General features: G+C 37.5%; 1 protein-coding gene across 2 annotated transcripts in view; it reads right to left on the minus strand.

Moving 5' to 3' along the window:
• SLC2A9 (solute carrier family 2 member 9) overlaps positions 1-18,984 on the minus strand; it is a 304,702-nt gene that overhangs the window by 52,212 nt on the left and 233,506 nt on the right. The window lies entirely within an intron of this gene.

An 18,984-nucleotide genomic window follows, 5' to 3' on the forward strand; every position in this document is an offset into this window, starting at 1 on the left:
TGGATAGAATGAGGTCACATGAAATAAAGATGGAAAGACAGTGATGAACCAAGTTTGTTCAGAGTCTTGAAAACCTTGTTATAGTAGTAGTAGCAGTCGTAGTAATAAAAGCTAGCATTTATGTAATGCTTCAAGGTTGACAACATGCTTTATGTATGTTAATTCATTCAATAAATATTTAATAGGGGTAGGGAACCTGCAGTCTAGAGGTATCATCCATATTATCCTGATTTACTACCTCAAACTAAATTAACTGTGCCCATACTTAGATGGGTATGAGGGAAACATTCCACTGGATAATATGGATGATACCTGGAGCTTAGTTTGAAGTTTTTTTGTTGTTGTTTTTTTTTTTTTTTGAGCAGGACAAGAGAAAAGAAAAAAAACATTTCAGTAGGAAGAAAAAAAAAAAGCTTGTGTTTCATCTTCTCTCCAACATTTATTAGTTGTAATCTTGGGGAACTAATTTAACCTCTCACAGTTTCAGAAGCCTCATCAAAATGATCTTAATGGTTATGTGCCTGGAGGCAAAGGCTAGACTATATGATCTCTTGAGGTCTCAACTGGCTATAGAATTTATAATTCTGTGAATTCCTTGGAGGAAAGCTTCTTGTAAACATGAAATATTAGTTACTCCAAAGGGTTGGACCAGAGATGTAATGAACAATTTCTTTTATGCCATAAGCAAGCAGACACAAAATATGCCCCAGGTGACTGCCACAAAATATGTCCCCAAATCAACTTTTAAAGAAACTTATCTTGGGGAGGGGGGAACAGTGGGTTGGGGGCAGCTGGGGAGGAGCTCACATTGGGTCCAACTACTGGGAGAAGGAAGCTGTTGTTAGCTCCCTATTTTAATTAACTATTCTATGTTTAACTATGCTATGTTTAACTAACTATTCTAATAGCTAACTATACTAGCTATTTGCTAAGTTTAATGATTTCATTTCAGTTCTTGGGAGTAAAACCTTAGCCATTCATTCCTAGTGAAGTTTTTAGGTTGAACTGAGTATAGAAAACTTAATGGTTTCATTCAAATGGGCCCTCAAGGCTTCAAATTAGCTTGTTTGTTCTGAAAGCATGGTTGGTAATACTTGTGGGACTCTCACAGTCTGTTTCCAATAGTTCCAGATAAAATTAGACAATATGTAATTTTACACTATAACAGAGTGGAGTGAAGTCCTCTTCCAGATATAACCCTAGGATTATAGAGTGTGAGAGCTGAAAGAGACCTTAGCACAGAGAACACAGTGAAGGGACATTAGAACATGGAACACAGAATATTAAGGGTTTAAAGGATGACAGAGACTTGTGATACTTACACCCCTAACCTCATAGGGTTGTTGTGAGGAAAGTGCTTAGCAAACTATGAAATACTACATAAATGTGAGTGAGTAGAATAATTTAGTTTAATCACCTCATTTTACAGGTAAAGAAACTGAGGTTCAGAGAAATAATCTGCTTTGCCTAACACTCTACAACTAGTTAATAGTAGATCTAGGATTCCATTTTCTGACTGTCACCTGAATCATCTTTTCGTTATAGCATTTAGTGTGGAATATCTGAAAACATCCCATTCTAGAATTTGAGGCAGGATTGATGATTTCTTGAATATGGGTAATTCCCTTGTCTCTTGCACACTAAGCTGCACAAGATTCAGGAGACAAGTCCCAGGGAGTTACCTGAGATACTGAGGAGTGAAATTACTTACTCAGGGACATGCAGTTAGTAAAAATGTCAGAGGAGGGATTTCAATCCAGTTCTTCCTGATTCCAAATCCAGCACTCTATTCAATCAGTCTGTCAGTAAATATGCATTTATTAAGCACCTACTATGTGCAGGTTTTGTGTTAAGTGCTGGTATAAAAAAAGGGGCAAACAACCAGTCCCTGTCCTCAGGCAGCTCACATTGTAGTGAGAGAACCAACATGCAAACAACTATGTACATCCAAGATACATAGAGTAGAAATGGGAAGTAATGTCAGAGGGAAGGCACTAGCAGTAGGGGCAGGGGATGGAAAGGCATCTTGCAGAAGGTGGGGTTTTAACTGAGACTTGGGGGAATACAGGGAAACCAGGAGGCAAAGATGAGAAGGGAGAGCATTTCAGGCACAGGGGATGGCCAGTGAAAATGCCCAGAGTTGTGACACGGGGTGTCTTGTGCAAAGAACAGCAAGGAGGCCGATGTCACTGGTTAGAAGAATATACAGAGAGGAATAAAATGCAAGAAGATTGGAAAGGCTCCAGGGGACCATTTTGGCTTTCAAAGCCAAACAAAGGATTTTACATCGAATCCTGGAGGTAAGAGGGATGCACTGAAGTTTGTTGAATAGGGAGGTGACATGGTCCATCTGTGCTTTGGGACGATCAGTTTGGCAGTCGAATGGAGAACAGACTGGAGTGGACAGAGATTAGGCAAGGAGACGAACCAGCAGGTTATTGCAACCATCCAGATGTGAGATGATGAAGGCATGCACCAGGGTGGTGGCAGTGTCATAGGAGAGAAGGGGATGTGTATATATGTATGTGTGTATGTATGTGTGTTATGTATGCATGAATATATGTACATATATGCACACATGCACACATATACAAATATATATAAATATATACTATTTATTTATATAAGCATATAAATAAATACATGAGAGGTTGTGTAAAATTGTCAAATTCTCGCAACTGATTGAATATGGAGAAGGATTGAGAAAAGGAAGAGTTGAAGATGACACTTAGGTTGTGAGCATGGTTTGCTAGGAGGATAATGGTGCCCTTGACAGTAATATGGAAGTTTGGAAGAGAAAAAGTTTGTTTTTGTTTTGTTTTGTTTTGTTTTTTAGGAAAAGATAATAAATTCAATTTTGGACATGTTGAGCTTAAGATCTATAGGGGACATCCAATCTGAGATGTCCAATAAGCAGTTGGAGATGCAAGTCTGGCAGTTTGGAGAGAGATTAGGGCTGATTAAGTAGATCTAAGAATTGTTAGCCTAGAGATAACAAGTACATCCATGAGAGCTGATGAAATCAGCAAGTAAAATAGTATGGAGGGAAAAGAGAAGAAAGCCTAGGACAGAGCCATGGTGGATATCCATCATTAACAAGTGCAACTTGGCTGAAAACCCTGTAAGGGAAAATGATAAAGAGTGGTTAGATAGGGAGGAGAACTGGGAGAGAGCAGTGCCATGAAAACCTTGAGATAAAAGAGAATGTCAGGTAGAAGAGGGTGATTGAGTATCCAAGGCTGCAGAGACATCAAGAAGGATGAAGACCTAGAAGAGGTCAATTTGACAAATAAAAGATCATTTATGACTTTGCAGAAAGTAATTTTGGTTGAATGATGAGATCAGAAGCTACACTGTGGAGAGTTTGGAGAGTGAGAGGAAAAGAGGTAGAGGCATTGATCATAGATGGCCTTCTTAAGGAGTTTACCTATGAAAGAAAGGAGGGATACAGCATGTGGGCTAGCAGGGATAGATGCATCTAGTGAAGGTGTTTTAAAGGCTAGGGAGAAATGGGTGTGTTTGTAGGAGGCAGGGAAATAGACAATATACAGGGAGAGATTGAAGATTAGTGAAAGATTGGAGGATCCAATTGTATTGGAAATCCACCATGCAATACTATTTCTTATAACAGGGACAGGAATAAGGACTTGATCTGTGATTTTATTAATATACAGAACAGTCATTTGAGGAAACTTTCTGCTAAAGGACATTGGCATCTTCTTTCTAATTTAGTCTTAGAGAGTTGCCCTGATACAAATATTAAAAAAAAGATAAAGACTCCCCACTATCTCTTGCCAAACAATACTTTATTTTCTCTTTAAATGACTTTTGATTTGTCCTCCCTCCATCACTGTAACTTCCTAATGATTCTATCTCACTCTCTGCAAACAAAAGTTTCCCACGGAACAAGTAAGTATGATCAATAAAAAAACAAATGTGGAGTTCTTTGCTTCCCCCGTAAGGGACACATCTCTGAACTCAGGCACAGCAACCAAACAGGATTAAAACCTGGTAAGCCAGCCTTTAATAAGAAGGGTTGTATGTGCTCTTTTTTCTCCCCTACTAAGTTGGTTAAACGCCTATCTGACCATCCTAAATTATTTAAAATTTAGATTTTGGCTGTTGTCTAAGTGTCCTCAGGGTGGGAGTATAAAAGCAATCAGTGTATACTGTGTATCAGATATAGGAGATGTTTGTTTCTTCTATGAAACAGGAATTATATTGGACCAAAGGGCCCACAACATACATTGATGGTATTTAAAACAGGATACAGTAACTAAATTTATAACTGCTATCAGATACCCTCAGGAAGATGACACTTAATCCTCATAAGAACATAAAGAAATTTGCAGGACTGTCTACTACACATTTTATATTTCACCACATCTCTGTACCGTCCAAATAATTCATGGTACATGTCTTCTAGCAAAATGGTCTAGGTTTGGGCCTCTCTTTTTGTTGGTGATACTCTTCTCCAAGAATTTTAGAGCAGCTGGAATGGATTACTCTTCCTACCAACCTGATGAGACCCAGAACCGGGACCTCTTACGTTCAAAAAGTCAAAAAGGTTAGGCACATGCATGTTGAGAACAATATTTGATCCTGTACTCAGGAAAAGAAACGTAATTATTGAAAAGTCAACCAGAAGCCTAGGCACACACTCATCTAATTGAGTTCATGAACCACATGGGAGCAGCAATGGGATGAAAGAAAAGAGTACTCCTTCATCTACCTGCCAAGACAAACCCAGGAACTATATGAATGAAATCACAAAACACTTTTTATACAAATAAAGTCAGATCTAAACAATTGGAGAAATATTAACTGTCCGTGTGTAGGCAAAGCCAATATAATAAAAATGACAATTCTACCTTAATTAATTTACTTATTCAGTGCCGTATTAATCAATTTACTAAAAAATATTTTATAAAAGTAAAAAAAATAGCAAAATTCATCTGGAAGAACAAAAAGTCAAGAATATCCAGGGAATCAATGAAAAAAATGTGAAGGAAGGTGGCCTAGTTATACCAGATTTCACACTGTATTACAAAGTAGTAATCATCAAAACAATCTGGTACTGGCTAAGAAATAGAGTGGTGCATCAATGAAATAGATGAAGTACACAATACACAGTACTAAAGACCATAGTAATCTGAAGTTTGATAAACACAATGATCCAAACTTTTGGTAAAAGACATCACTATTTGAAAAAAACTGCCAGGAAAACTGGAAAGCAGTTTGACAGAAACTAGGGATAGATCAGCATCTCACACTGTATACCAAGATAAGGTCAAAATGAATACATGATTTAGACATAAAGGGTGACATCATAACAAACTAGGGGAACATGGAACATTTTACCTGTCATATTTATGAATAAGGGAAGAATTTATGACCAAACAAGAGATACCTGTATTTCTTTTCTTGAGTACTGGATTTATGGGATGTAAAATAGATAATTTCGATTACATTAAATTAAAAAAAAATTTTACAAACAAAACTAATACAGCCAAGATTAGAAAGAAAGCAGGAAACTGGGGAAAATTTTACAGCAATTATCTCTGATAAAGGCCTCATTTCTCAAATATACAGAGAACTAACTCAAATTTATGAGAATATGAATCATTTCCCAAATGATAAATGGTCAAAGGATATGAATAGGCAGTATTCCAATGAAGAAACCAAACTATCTGTAGTCATATGAAAAAATGCTCTAAATTACTATCGATTAGAGAAATGCAAATTAAAACAACTCTGAGGTACTATCTCATACCTATCAGATTGGTTAATATGACAGAAAAGGAAAATGACAGATGTTGGAGGGGATGTGGGAAAATAGGAATACTAATGGTACTGTTGGTGGGGTTGTGAATTAATCCAACCATTCTGTAGAGCAGTTTGGAACTATGCCCAGAGGACTATAAAACCATGTACACCAGCAATACCACTACTAGGTCTTTACCCCTAACAGATCAAAGGAAAAGGAAAAGGACCTATATGTACAAAAATATTTATAGCAGCTCTTTTTGTGGTAGCAAAGAATTTGAACTTGAGGTGATGCCCATCAATTGGGGAGAGGAGGAACAATTTGTGACATATGATAGTGAAGGAATACTATTGTGCTATAAGAAATGATGAGCTAGATACTCTAAGAAAAGCCTAATAAGATTAATATGAACTGATACAAAGTGAAAGGAGCAGGACCAGGAGAATATTGTATACAGTAACAGCAATATTGTACAATGATCAATTCTGAATGACTTAGTTATTCTCAGCAATACAATGATCTAAGAAAATTCTGAAGGACTATAAAAAAAATGCTATCCACATGAAAAGAACTGATGGAATATGAATGCAGATTGAAGCATACTTTTTTTTTACTTTATTGTTCTCGGGTTCCTGGGGGGGGGGAAATCTGCTTTCTTTTGCAACATGGAAATGGAAATGTTTTTGCATAACTACACATGTATAATCTATTTAAAATTGTTTGCCTTCTCAAAGAGGGGGGAGAGGAGAGAGGGAGAGAATGTAGAATTCAAGATTAAAAAAAAAGAATGTTAAAAATTTGTTTCCATGTAACTGAGAAAAAATAAAATAAAAATTTAATGCAATAAAAAAACAAAACAGAGTGCTTCTTCATGGGGTGTCTAGAGAGTGAGCCCACTACTTGCTATGGGAGAGTTGAAGCAAAGAGACCAATTTGGAAATTTTCTATCCTTTTAAAAAGTCCATAAAGTCATCATAACCTCTGGCTCATCAGCATATGAGGAGATCATTTCATGATTTCTAGGTACGCATGCCATTCAGTGCTGAATCATGACTGGAAGCAGCCAGCAAGACTGTCATCTCTGAGATAGCCAAATGCTGAGGCACCATGTTCCTAGAAGCTCCAAAAGTCTTGATGGAATCTTCAGCACCAGCTCCCTAGGACAGCCCTTACCAGACAATTTACCCTGTCCTTCACACAGATGAGAAAAGTAAGATTACACAGAGAATAATAGACTGAGCTAGAGCTGATTCCAAATCCAGTGTAGGTTGGTTTGTTTGATTTTGTTTTTCTTCTTTATCTGAGATATTAGAGACATTGGACCAAATGATTATTAAGGTCCCTTCCAGAGAAGCAGTAATAACTTTCATGGTATAGTACCATATTTGAATTTAGAGGTCATGGATTCTAATATTGTCTGCATGTTACCTTGGCCAAATCTCTTCACTTCTCTGGTTCCAGGTTTTCTTATCTATGCAATTTTTCTTATCTATGCAATGAGGAGGTTGATCTTTATGGTCCATTGGAGTTCTAGATCCAATAAAGATTTCAATTGTTTTACTCCAAAGCCTTCCTCTAGTACCCCACAGACAAAGGCACATGGCTAGAGCATTGGGTCCTTGGCTACCTCTTCAGCTTGTATATCTTTCTCTGCCCAAACAATGGCTAGAGAAAGCATAAAATGCCTTATTTCCCCAAGCAGGTAATTGGTAACAGCAGTCACGACTGCAACACCAATCAGAAAGCCCATTATGAAGTCGGCTATAAACATCTAAAACAAAAATAATCAGCTGGGGTGCCAACTTGATTGGCGGAACTCATTACTATCTCTGAGCAAACACGTGCCCCATGCAATCAGATGTCAGGTTTGTTCTCTCATCATTACTCAATAAGAGTTGGAGATAGGCAGCTCATTTCTTCCAGCATACAAGATGAGAAAACAATGAAGTGTTGTGTGATATGGTGTTTAAGAATATGTTAGCAGCAAAGTTCTCCCTGGGAATTTTTTTTTTCACAGTGAGGCAGTGTCATGTATCATTCAAGATAGGGTAGTGAAAAGTGCTGGATTTGGAGCTAGAAAGGCAGGGAAATAAACACAGCTTGTATTTATACATTGTCCTAAGTGCTTTCCTCACAAGAGCCCTGGGGTAGGGGTGGCATAAGCATAATATTCATCTGTAGTTTTCAGATAAGGGAAATGAAGGCCAAGAAGATTAAGTGAGATGATGAAATGGGCAGACATTTCATGTCTACAAGCACATGTGCAAACTGACTACATTAGTACTAACTGAAACTTTAAATGATTTTCTCCCCACCCCTCCAGAATGGCCCTAGAATTAAGAGGTAGAGGAGAATGATGGAAAGGGGTGGTAGAGGAAACAAACTAGAAATAACTTCTTTACCAGATATTCTTTTGTTCAGTGGAAAGAACCCTGAATTTAGAATCAGAGAAGTCATAGTAAAATTTTTTTTCAGATATTGAATAGCTATTTATTTCCTCCATCACAAAAGAGATGCTTAAAACACAAAATACTTAAAAGCTCACAATGACAAATACTTTGGCATGAAGCAGTAACCCATCACTTTCCTTATACTTTCCCAGGAGGTGGATTCTTAAAGCATTTAACAATATGTGGGACTACTAAACAAGGTATGTAATTTTGCCTCAGACTGCATTGTACAATGAATTTAATTGAGGTCTATGACTTCTGACCAGTCAGGAATGCATGATTCAACCTCCTGTCAAAGGTCATCTCATCTAGAAGGCCACAGATACAGGAAGCACCTTTTCCTGCCAGCACCTACATCTCTCAATGACTTTGAACCTATTGAACTGAAGAGCTAAGTGCTGAGGCTAGAAACATCCATTGTAAGATCACTGTTCGGTCAAAGAAAGATATACAAGCTGAAGAGGCAGCCAAGAACCCAAGATCAGTCTCAGGGAAGTGTGCTGCCATATGTCAGCCACCTCGACAAGTGCCAGCAGGTTAGAGTAGAGCTATTCCCAACATGCTCCACAGCATTCTGAGGGGAAGGATGCCTTATAGCAAGCAGCATGCTCTCAAGAGAAGAGAGAATATAGACTTCATTGTCTGAGCTGTAGTTTACTGCTTATCTTATCCAGTGCCTTCTGACTCTCTCCTTGAAGAATATAATCATAGTATATAGGGGAGAGATTTTTATCTGATCTAGAAGTCTTTGGAATCATTCTTTTATTAACCGTGACCTATATTTGCCAACACATTTTTCACCATACTTTCCTTTGCCCACTTTTGCATTGAGGGCCCTGAGGATTAAGGCACATGTTAATTTAATTTGGAGGATCTCCTCAAGTTCTTCATAAAATCTCTCTATCTCCTCAACCTCTGCAATAGATGTTTTCCTTTATGTCCGTTGATCACTGCAAGTCTCTCCACAAGCTACATTTTCTTGTTGCCTTTGGATGCATTATGAAACCGAGTATTCCTACTCCTTTATTTGCCTCTCCAAAGAGAATCTCATGAGCCATCCATCCATGTAGCTGCAATTTGCTTATATCTTCTGACTTCATTTATAGTGAGAATGCCAATATTAATATGGTGGCATGGTGTAGAAGATAGAAAACTGGCTTCATTGTCAGGATGACAGAGTTCAAGGACTGCCTTGTGACCCTGTGCATGGAACCCAGCTTCTCAGTGCCCCAGACTAGACTTAAAGACTCTTGAGTCATCAAGTATTTGCCAACCTACTGAGGTTTCCTCACCAGGAGCTTCCAACACCAATGAAATCACAGGTCTGGACCTAAAAGATAGTCTTTCTAGTAGCATGTTGGTTATTGAATAGAGATCTTTAATTTACAAATATAAATAAACATAATATAAATAATATAATTATATAAATAATAAAATAATACAATATAAAATGATAAAAGTATAAATAATATAATACAAATAATAAATAAAATAAATAATCCTAACAGTCATATTAGTGTCTGGATGGCTTATAGCATCTCTACCCCCTTTTTTTTTTCTCACTCCATTACTACTGATGTGGAATTGGAAGAGGGCGGGTTCCCCTTCCTTTATATTTTCCTTTGTTTCAGAAGTTGCTGTGGCCAATGAATGCATCAGCCCAGGGATGATGACATGCCTCTTGGTACTTGGTCAGTATCATGCCTCATGACTGCGGCTCTGCAGAAGGAGATACAGCTTGGGCTCTTCTGGTACAAGCTTCAAGGGCTCAGGGTAACCTCCCTGCCTCAGAGTGGCCACTGGAGTGGGACTTCTGTGAAGGAACCTTTGTAAAATGTGGATGAGAATACTTGCACTCTGTGCCTCATAGGACTGTTACATAGGAAGCCCTTTCAAACTGTAAAACACTACAGAAAAGCAAGCTATTGTACGAGAGATTAAACTGATGCTTTCAAAGGTCCCTCTCAGCTCTAAGATGCTGTTTTGACCATGGACTCTCAAGTCCTCTTGGCACATTCCTTTCAAGTGCATTTGAAAGGGAGCACTAAATCCAATAGAAAAGCTTCAGATATTGAACAAAGCTTTAAATGAAGAAGAAGTAATTCACCAGGGGTTTATGGTACTGAACCGAAACTTGTAACAAAGTTGAAAGCAATCAAAGGATGATATACCTTGCTTCTTTATGCTTCTGAAAACCCTGTTTTGTTTCCTGATCCACAGTTTCACAGCTTTGGAGCTGTGAGGGACGTCAGAGGAAGGTCACCTAATCCAACCCCTACGTTTTACAGATGAGGAAACTGAGGCCCACCTGAGGTGTCAGGTGACTTGTCTATGGTTGCACAGGGAGAAAGCAATAGAACCAGGATGCAATCCAGGTCTGAACCACAGGCTCTTCCACTGTGCTAAGCTGCCTTTCTACTTCACCCAAAAAAACATGAAATTTAGAGTGAATGTGGAGATGACTAAAAGCACTGCATTAACTGATCCATTCAATTATTCAACAGTTATTAAAAATCTACTGTGTATAAGACACCGTGCTTGGTACCGGAGACTGTAAAAATAGAATAAGGACTTCATGGACTTTAGGATCCTGCAGGGCTATAGGATAAGATAGGATATGATGGCATAGGTTTATAGGGCTGGAATGTACCTTAAAGGACATAGATCAACCCTTTCATTTGTACAGATGAGGCAACTGAGACTCCAGGAGGTAGAATGACTTCCTTCTGGCCCCCTAAGTAGTAAATGGCATAGCAAGGATTCCAACTAAGGCATAATAACAATAACAGTGATAATAATAATAATAATAGCTAGAGTTTATATAGAGTGTTAAGGTCACCTCATTTGATTCTCACAGCAACCCTGTGAGGTAGGTGCAATTATTACTGGAGGTAGATATTATTATTATCCCTGTTTTACAGATGAGGAAACTGAGGTTAAGTGACTTGTTCAGTGTCACACAGCTAGTGTCTGAGGGAGGATTCGAATTCAGTTTCCCTAAGTCCAGAACTCTATTTCCCTAACTAGATTATGGCTCCAAATCCAGTGTTCTTTCCCTACATCAGGCAAGTATACAAGCAGTATAAAAACACATTTATATTCCAGTCTTCTGAGCCCCTTTGATTTCATCAGTGTGGAGATCCCTTCATGAGCCATCTATCCCTTTAGCTTCAACTTCCTTATATCTTCGGGCTTTATTTATAATGAGAATGTCAATACTAATATGGCAGCATGGTATAATAGACGGAAAGCTGGTTTTATTGAGTTCAAATATTGCCTCTTGGACATTCTGGCTATGACCCTGAAAGTTTGTGCAGCTTGAAAACACAAACACATTTAAAAGCAGTTTCAATAAATTCCTAAATAATAGACCCAAACTAATTAAGGGAAATGAAACTGTTCAGGGTGCCTTTCTAATGTCCTAGGTTGATAATCAGTGGAAAACCACATCATGGTTTACATTTGTGTAGGGCTTGAAGGATTACAAAGTGCTTTTGTCACATCAGATCTATTTATATTTCAAGCACCATTACCTTCATTTCATAGATTAGTAAACAGACTTGAACACATGAAGTCATAGGAAGAATGGGAGACAAGGTGGGAGCCTATCTTCTGGCTCTGAGTTCAAGGTTCTTTCCACTTAGCCATGTTATTGTTGAGTCATTTTTCAGTCATGTCTGACTCTTCATGACCCCATTTTGGGTTTTCCTGGCAAAGATACCGGCGTGGTTTGCCATTTCCTTATCCAGCCAATTTTACAGATGAGGAAACTGAGGCAAACAGGTTAAGTGACTTGCCCAGAATTTGAAGTCAAGAAGATGAGTCTTCCTAACTTTAGGCCCAGCACTCTATCCACTGTACCACTTAGCTGCCCATCCTCTTAGCTATATTGTCTAGGTAATAACTCTTCTTTATATTGAAAATGCCTGAGGAGTATCGAGCTCTTCACAGTTCTTTTGTTCTGATGTAACATAGCAGTTGCCTTTCAGTTTTCTTTATTTATCACCACATTTAAATAGTCTGGTACCCTTTACTGAGAAAAAGAAAAAGAAAAAAACTCTCATGTTTGTATCTGTGAGGCAGTGAAAATGCAGAAAGACCCAAGTTTGGAGTCAGAAAGACTTAGATTAAAATCTTTTGATTCTAGGGCAAAATGCTTAACTTTTCACTGCCTCAAGTAACTTCCTTTTTAAAAAAAATTATAATTCTAAAAATGATTTAATGAAGATTTGCAAAGCAGATTCTTATGAACTCTAATTCCGAGTACTGGAATAAGAACATATCCCATCCTTTCCAGAAGTATAAAAGGACACACAGGCATATTTAGGTGTACTTGAAGCACAAAAATCCAGACGTTGAAGATTGGAAAGGTATCAAAGATCATTCAGTAACTAGCCACTCCTCCTATGCTAACAAAATTGTATCGTTATCTGTTCTGTATTTAATTATTTCTCAGGGAACTTTCTAAGGCTCTAATGTGCAAAATAGGTGCTTTACATTGGTTGATGGAGTTCCAATGTAATCACAGGTCTTCTCCCTTCTCAAATGTTTACACCTATATTTCTGCTAACTTTTAAAATCTTTGTGTTTAAATACCCTTTGTTTTTTTCCCCATTCCACCTTGCACAGGCTACATATTTCATATTGGGTTGTAAGCTCCATGAGGTCAGGCACTATGCTGTTTTTTCACCTTTGCATTTTCAGCACTGAGTTCAGCGCCTTTCACACAGGGTAAATGCTTAATAAATGCTGGTTACATAAGATGACCCATTTCCTACAACCAAATGTCACATGCCATGGTTTCCAGGTTTTTTTTTATCATTCATTTCATTCTTTGTTCCTCATTGTCTTTGATAAATTGAGGTTCCCAGACCTGAACAGAATATTCTAGAAGTGACCTGATCAGCAGAGTGATCCAAAGTGATTTTCAATTTAAACTTCTCATCTCTTTGTAGGATCATCTGTATATATTCAAAAGGGAAAAATAATTGGCATACGAAAGTACAGCAAGAAAAGTCATATTCAGGAAATGAACAATACCTTGAACTCAGAGCCAGAAGACAGGCTCCCACCTTGCCTCCCATTCTTCTTATGACTTCATGTGTTCAAGTCTGTTTACTAATCTATGAAATGAAGTAATGGTGCTTGAAATATAAATAGATCTGATGTGACAAAACAATAGGCTTCATATTCAAAATCTCTTAAGAGATTGCCCTCCTCTGAACAGAAGAGTTTCAAATGGAATATCTTGATGCTCTGAAGTTAGATTAGTAAGTTAATCATGAAAACTTTACAGACAGATAAAACAAGAGACCAGCTAGTCCCTGTGATTTGCCAGCAAATCAGTAGTTAAGGTCAGACTAGATATGGGATCAATCATTCAACCAATAAGTATTTATTGGATGGCATGTGTTCCATGCTCTTTGTACATTCTCTTTACTCCACATCTAGTGCTGAGGCTCTTAAGTGATTCTTGCTTAATGGTAAATAATGGTCCCATCTGAAGAACCTTCATCTAATTTGTGGGCCCCTTACTGTGCTCTGGAAGTTGGAATGTTGGGACGTGACATAGAATCTTCCAGAGGAGAGTGTAGTCCTTAGCGTCAGCTGTAGGTTACTATTCAAATCCCTTAACCTGGTTTGGAAGACCCTACACAATCTGACCCTAATTTACCTATGCAATCTCATGCCCCTCTCTGTGTGCTTGGTGAAACCTATGGACCCTTTCTCAGCATAGAATGTTTTAAAATGCACAACATAGAATACATATGATTGCAACAGAAACAAAATATATTGAAATACAATTCTAAAAATATTAAAAAATTGAATTTCTGATATAGTAATATATGGTAGGGATGCTAGGTAGCTCAGTAGATAGAGCACTGGACCTGGAGTCAGAAAGACCTGAGTTCAAATCTGGCCTCAGACACTAGCTGTGTGACCCTGAGCAAGTCACTCAACCCTGTTTGCCTCAGTTTCCTCACCTATAAAATAAATTGGAGAAGGAAATGGCAAAATACTTTAGTATCTTTTGCCCAAAAATACCCCAAATGGCGTCACAAAGAGCTAGACACAAATGAAAACGACTGAAAAACATATGGCAACAAGAATGATAACTATAGTTATTTCAAAGTAGAAATGAGTATAAAAGATACTTTGAAATATCTACAACAATTATAATGTGACATGAAAATGCTTGTGATTTCTATTGGTGATAAAGTCACAAGAACTGCTTATTGTGTTTTGTTGCCTCACATTCACAATGGAAGAAAATGCTAAATTTCAGTTAGAGATCAGTGAAAAATGAAGATATAATTTTTCTCATCTAAGTTCACAGACCCCTTGAGGGAAGGAAATGGCATTGGGATCACTGTGAAATCTGAAAGCAGAGTGGTACAGAAGAAGGAATCCAGTTCAGAGACCTTGATTCTCATTTGGGCATTGCCAGCAATTCACCTCAGGCAAACAAACCATCAGATAGTGTAGGTCCAGTTCCAATTAAAAAAGTACACGATTCGATCAATCCACCATCTTGTGTGTGTGTGTGTTTGACTAGAAAACTTATATTGCTCAATAGTTAGCTCCTTATCACTTGCTTTTCACTTGAACATGTTCTTTTCTCTCTTCTCTGTACCCTACCAGAAAATCACACCCTTCAACACATTTCTTCTAATACAGAATTGGGCCACTTAGGACCATTCAGTCCAATGCTAGAAAAACGAGGCTGCTGTAATAGAATGACTAGGTATTAGTGCATAATAATATATTACCCATGTAACAATAACAATTGTTCTCATAGACTCAGAGAGCTGCTGGACTTTCCTAAATCCTGATGCTCTGCCACAGGAATGACTTAGGGACTGAGGATCATAGAATCTCAGCTTTCTGGAACCTAAAGGAGAACTCTCTGAAGTCATCAGATCCACACACTGAACCATCCTGGCCTGAGCTATCAGGTTATTTACTCAATGAGGATGTAATAGTTAATAATAATAGCTAGCATTCATATAGCACTTCAGGGTTTGTGAAGAACTTTCCAAATATTATCTTACTTCATCCTCACAACAACCCTGGCATGTCTGTGCTGTTATCATCCCTATTTTACAGGGGAGAAAGCTGAGATGGACAAGAGGTTACAAGACTTGTTCAGGGACACACAGCTAGTGAGCGTTGGAGGAAGGATTTGAACTTCCTGATTCCAGGTCTAGGACTGTATCCACTGAGCCATCTAGCTGCCTAGATAGCTTTCTTGCATATGAACTTTACTCAGTAGGAAATAAGGAACTACTTTTGAACAGAAGAATTATGCACATATAGAATACACCTATGTATAGAGGAAGGAAGACATTGATTTGATATGAGAAAAAAAAAACTTCTTAAAAATTAGAGTTTTCCAAAGTAGAATGGACTACTTCCGAGGTAGCAGATGAGTAAGTAGAAGATGATGGGATCCTTCTTAGTGGAGGTCTTCAGGTGGTTCACCAGATGACCACTTTTGGGGATGTTATAGGAAATCGCTATTCAGATAAAAGTTGGAAGAGATGCCCAATTCTGGCCTTTCCAATTCAGCTTCTGTGATCTGGCAACTCGCCCAGTCACCTGATGATAAGCGTCATAGCCAGGACTGGAACACAGGTCTTCCGAATTCTGGTGAGTCCAGTGCTCTTTGAATTCTGATAGGTTAGGAAGGATTTAAAAAAAAAAAAAAGCAATTCTCTTGATATGAAGAGCCTACATGTGGGGATTAGGGAAAGAGGTTGAGATTACGTGGGAAGGAGTATTAGAACAAAATAAAATGAATAATGTTTTAGAGAAAGAGTACAAAGGAAGGGGCTGTGGAAAAATACTATTTTCTATTTTAGCCTATGTTGCCATATAATTAAGTACTTGGGTAAATGAATATATAATTAAGAATACCAGGGAAAAAGGAAATATTTATGAGAAAAAAACTCCTCTCTGCTTCATTAATTAACAAACAGTTAATAACCCACACCCTGTGTATCTAACTTCAATTTGCCCAGGATTAATCATAGCACTTATTTAAATCATCTAAATGAATTCTTCTTCACTGAAGTATAAAGCAATCCCCTTCCTCGAATACTAATTAGCATATTTTGATACACACTGAATTCCAATTTAATTTCTTTGGTTGATGCTTTTAGAATGAGTTTTTAGAACAGAATTATACCATTTGGATTTTTCCATGAAGTGCTTTTTTTTTCCTTCCCTTCAGAAAAGCAAATGTTTAGAAAGAATAAGGGAAAAAGGATATAAAAACAGATAGTTTGACCCTACTAATGCCTATTAAAACACATTTTCCTTTTGACTACTGACAGATCTGGAAAATAAATGAAAGGGTAAAAAAAACAGTTAAACTATATCAAAGTACATATATCAGGAATCTGTCTCATTCATTTGTTTTATTTAGAGGAATTTGCTACAGCAATATACATCAAGGGAAGATATCAGATATAAATAGAGTTTATTTTATAACTTGTAGTTCATGAGAGAAGAGATGCCATGTTAGTGAGCTATCATTATAGACATAGGACTAGAGTTAGAGGACATCAACCATCATTCCTGTCTGGAATGAGCTTCCCCGACATTTCTCTTGGCTGAGAGAATTTCAAAATCTCAGAGTTGAAAGGAACGTTGCATGAGTCTAGCCTAATTCATACCTGAGCAAATATGCCATCTGAGTAGTCTTTCTTTCCACTCCTTATGAAGACATCCAGTGATGAGCAAAGCACTTGGAAACATATTCCCCACATTATCTCAAGACATTGTAAAGTACATGCTATTATTATCTTTATTTTACACATAAGAAAACTGAGGCTCAGAGCAGTTCAGTGAGTTGCCCATGGTTACACAGCTAGCAAATGTTAGAGGTAGAATTAGTATTCTAGCTTACTTCCTACAAAACATTGCTACCGTATTTTATCACAAGACATCTATCCATCACACCTCTTACACCTTGACTATTTCTCTTATAAACCCCACATGCCACCATAATGGTCTTACCCCATCAGTAGAATGTAAGTTTCAGTAGGAAAAGGATTTGTTTTCACTTGTGTGTTTGTATGTCTTGTGTCTAGCACAAAGTAGGCATTTAATGAAAGCTTGCTGAATTAAATTGAATACTACACTTGAGGCAGGACCAATATGTATGGAATGTTGTTTAGGTAACATTTGTTTAGGTAAGCAGGCAAGTTACAGAGCAGCAATTTCCATTTCGTAGAAGAGGATATCCTGTTTAAATTGATAAATAAACAAGGGTTAAAAAAAAAAAAGCCAGACTGGATTGGTAGCAGAGTGTCTCCTAGTACTGAAGTCCAAGTTTCAGAGGTGAGTGAGAAACCTAGGTTTAGTACTCAGCCCAGGATTTCTGTTATATTAGATTAAGCAGCAAAATGTGGGTAGACCTGGGAAGTAGACTATTAACATCCTAACTTGCCTTCTCCAAACAGCTGATACCTTCTGCCCTCTCCACAAGCTGCATTGACATCCATGGCTCCTTGTGACTTAACTATACTTTCCAGAGTGTGGATCTGTACATCAGACATTTCAAGGTCCTTGGAAAACAGAGAAAAGAGATCCCTGAGGAGTCAGAAGACCCTTGCTTTCCAGAAATGTCAGTGAGCAGTATGACAGTATAAATTAAGACTAAAAGAAGTGTCTCTTCTCAAAGCATATACAATATAATACAAATTTTGGGAAATTTGACCAGTTCTAGTCATTTGATCTTAGACTTCAAGCCACTATTCATATAATTAACAAATATCTCTTAAGCCTTTGCATAGGTTCTGCAGGGGATGACAAAGGAAGGATGAAATCTTAGTCACAGAGATACGTAGCTGCATGACCTTAAATAAATTGCTTAGCTTCTCTGAGCTTCAATATTCTCATCTGTAAAATGGGGATAATAACATTTTCTTATCTATGTGACAGGGTGTTTGTAGGGGGAAAAACTTCACAAAGCTTTAAGCTCTATATAAATGTTAATTATTGTACTTGTTTTTGTTATTACTATGTGCAAAATACTGTGCTTAAAGCTGTCTATATAGAGATGAAAAAATCAACATAGTACCTATTCTCAAAAAGTTTACAATATGATGTCAGAGAAGGGTAGGTTATGGCACGTATCAAAATAAAATGATTCATGATCAGCGTATATGGAGGAACCATAAAGAGGTAGTCAACATATTTGAAAAAGTAGTTCTCAAAATAAGAATTGTAAGCTATTAATAATAAGAAAAATGTTCAAAATACTTGCAGTAAGAGAAATGAAAATCAAAGCAAGCCTGAAGTTTCACCTCACACACAGAAAATTGTCAAAGATAAACAAAGATGGAAATAGTCAATGTTGGAGGGAAAAGATGGGTATACCAATGCATGGTTAGTGGAATTGAGAATTGGTCCAACAATTCTAGAAAATAATTTAGGATTGTGCATAGATAGTGACTAAAATGACCATACCTTTTGATCCAGTTGCTAGGCAAGTACCAGAAGGAGGTTAATAAGAGGGATAAAGAGGAAGACCCTATATAGGTCTTAATATTTATGGTAACACTTATTGCGGTAACACAGAACTGGAAACAAAATAGATGTCCATTAACTAGGAAATGGCTAAACAAATTGTGGCATGTGAATGTAATGGAATATTACTGTGCTACAAGAAATGATGGACATGAAGAATACAGAGAAGCATGGAAAGACTGATAAAGTGGTGTGAGGTGAAGGAGCAGAAACAGGAAAATGAAATATGCA

Source organism: Vombatus ursinus, unplaced genomic scaffold (assembly GCF_900497805.2).
Source record: "Vombatus ursinus unplaced genomic scaffold, bare-nosed wombat genome assembly UNPS02014818.1, whole genome shotgun sequence".
NCBI classification, from domain to species: domain Eukaryota; kingdom Metazoa; phylum Chordata; class Mammalia; order Diprotodontia; family Vombatidae; genus Vombatus; species Vombatus ursinus.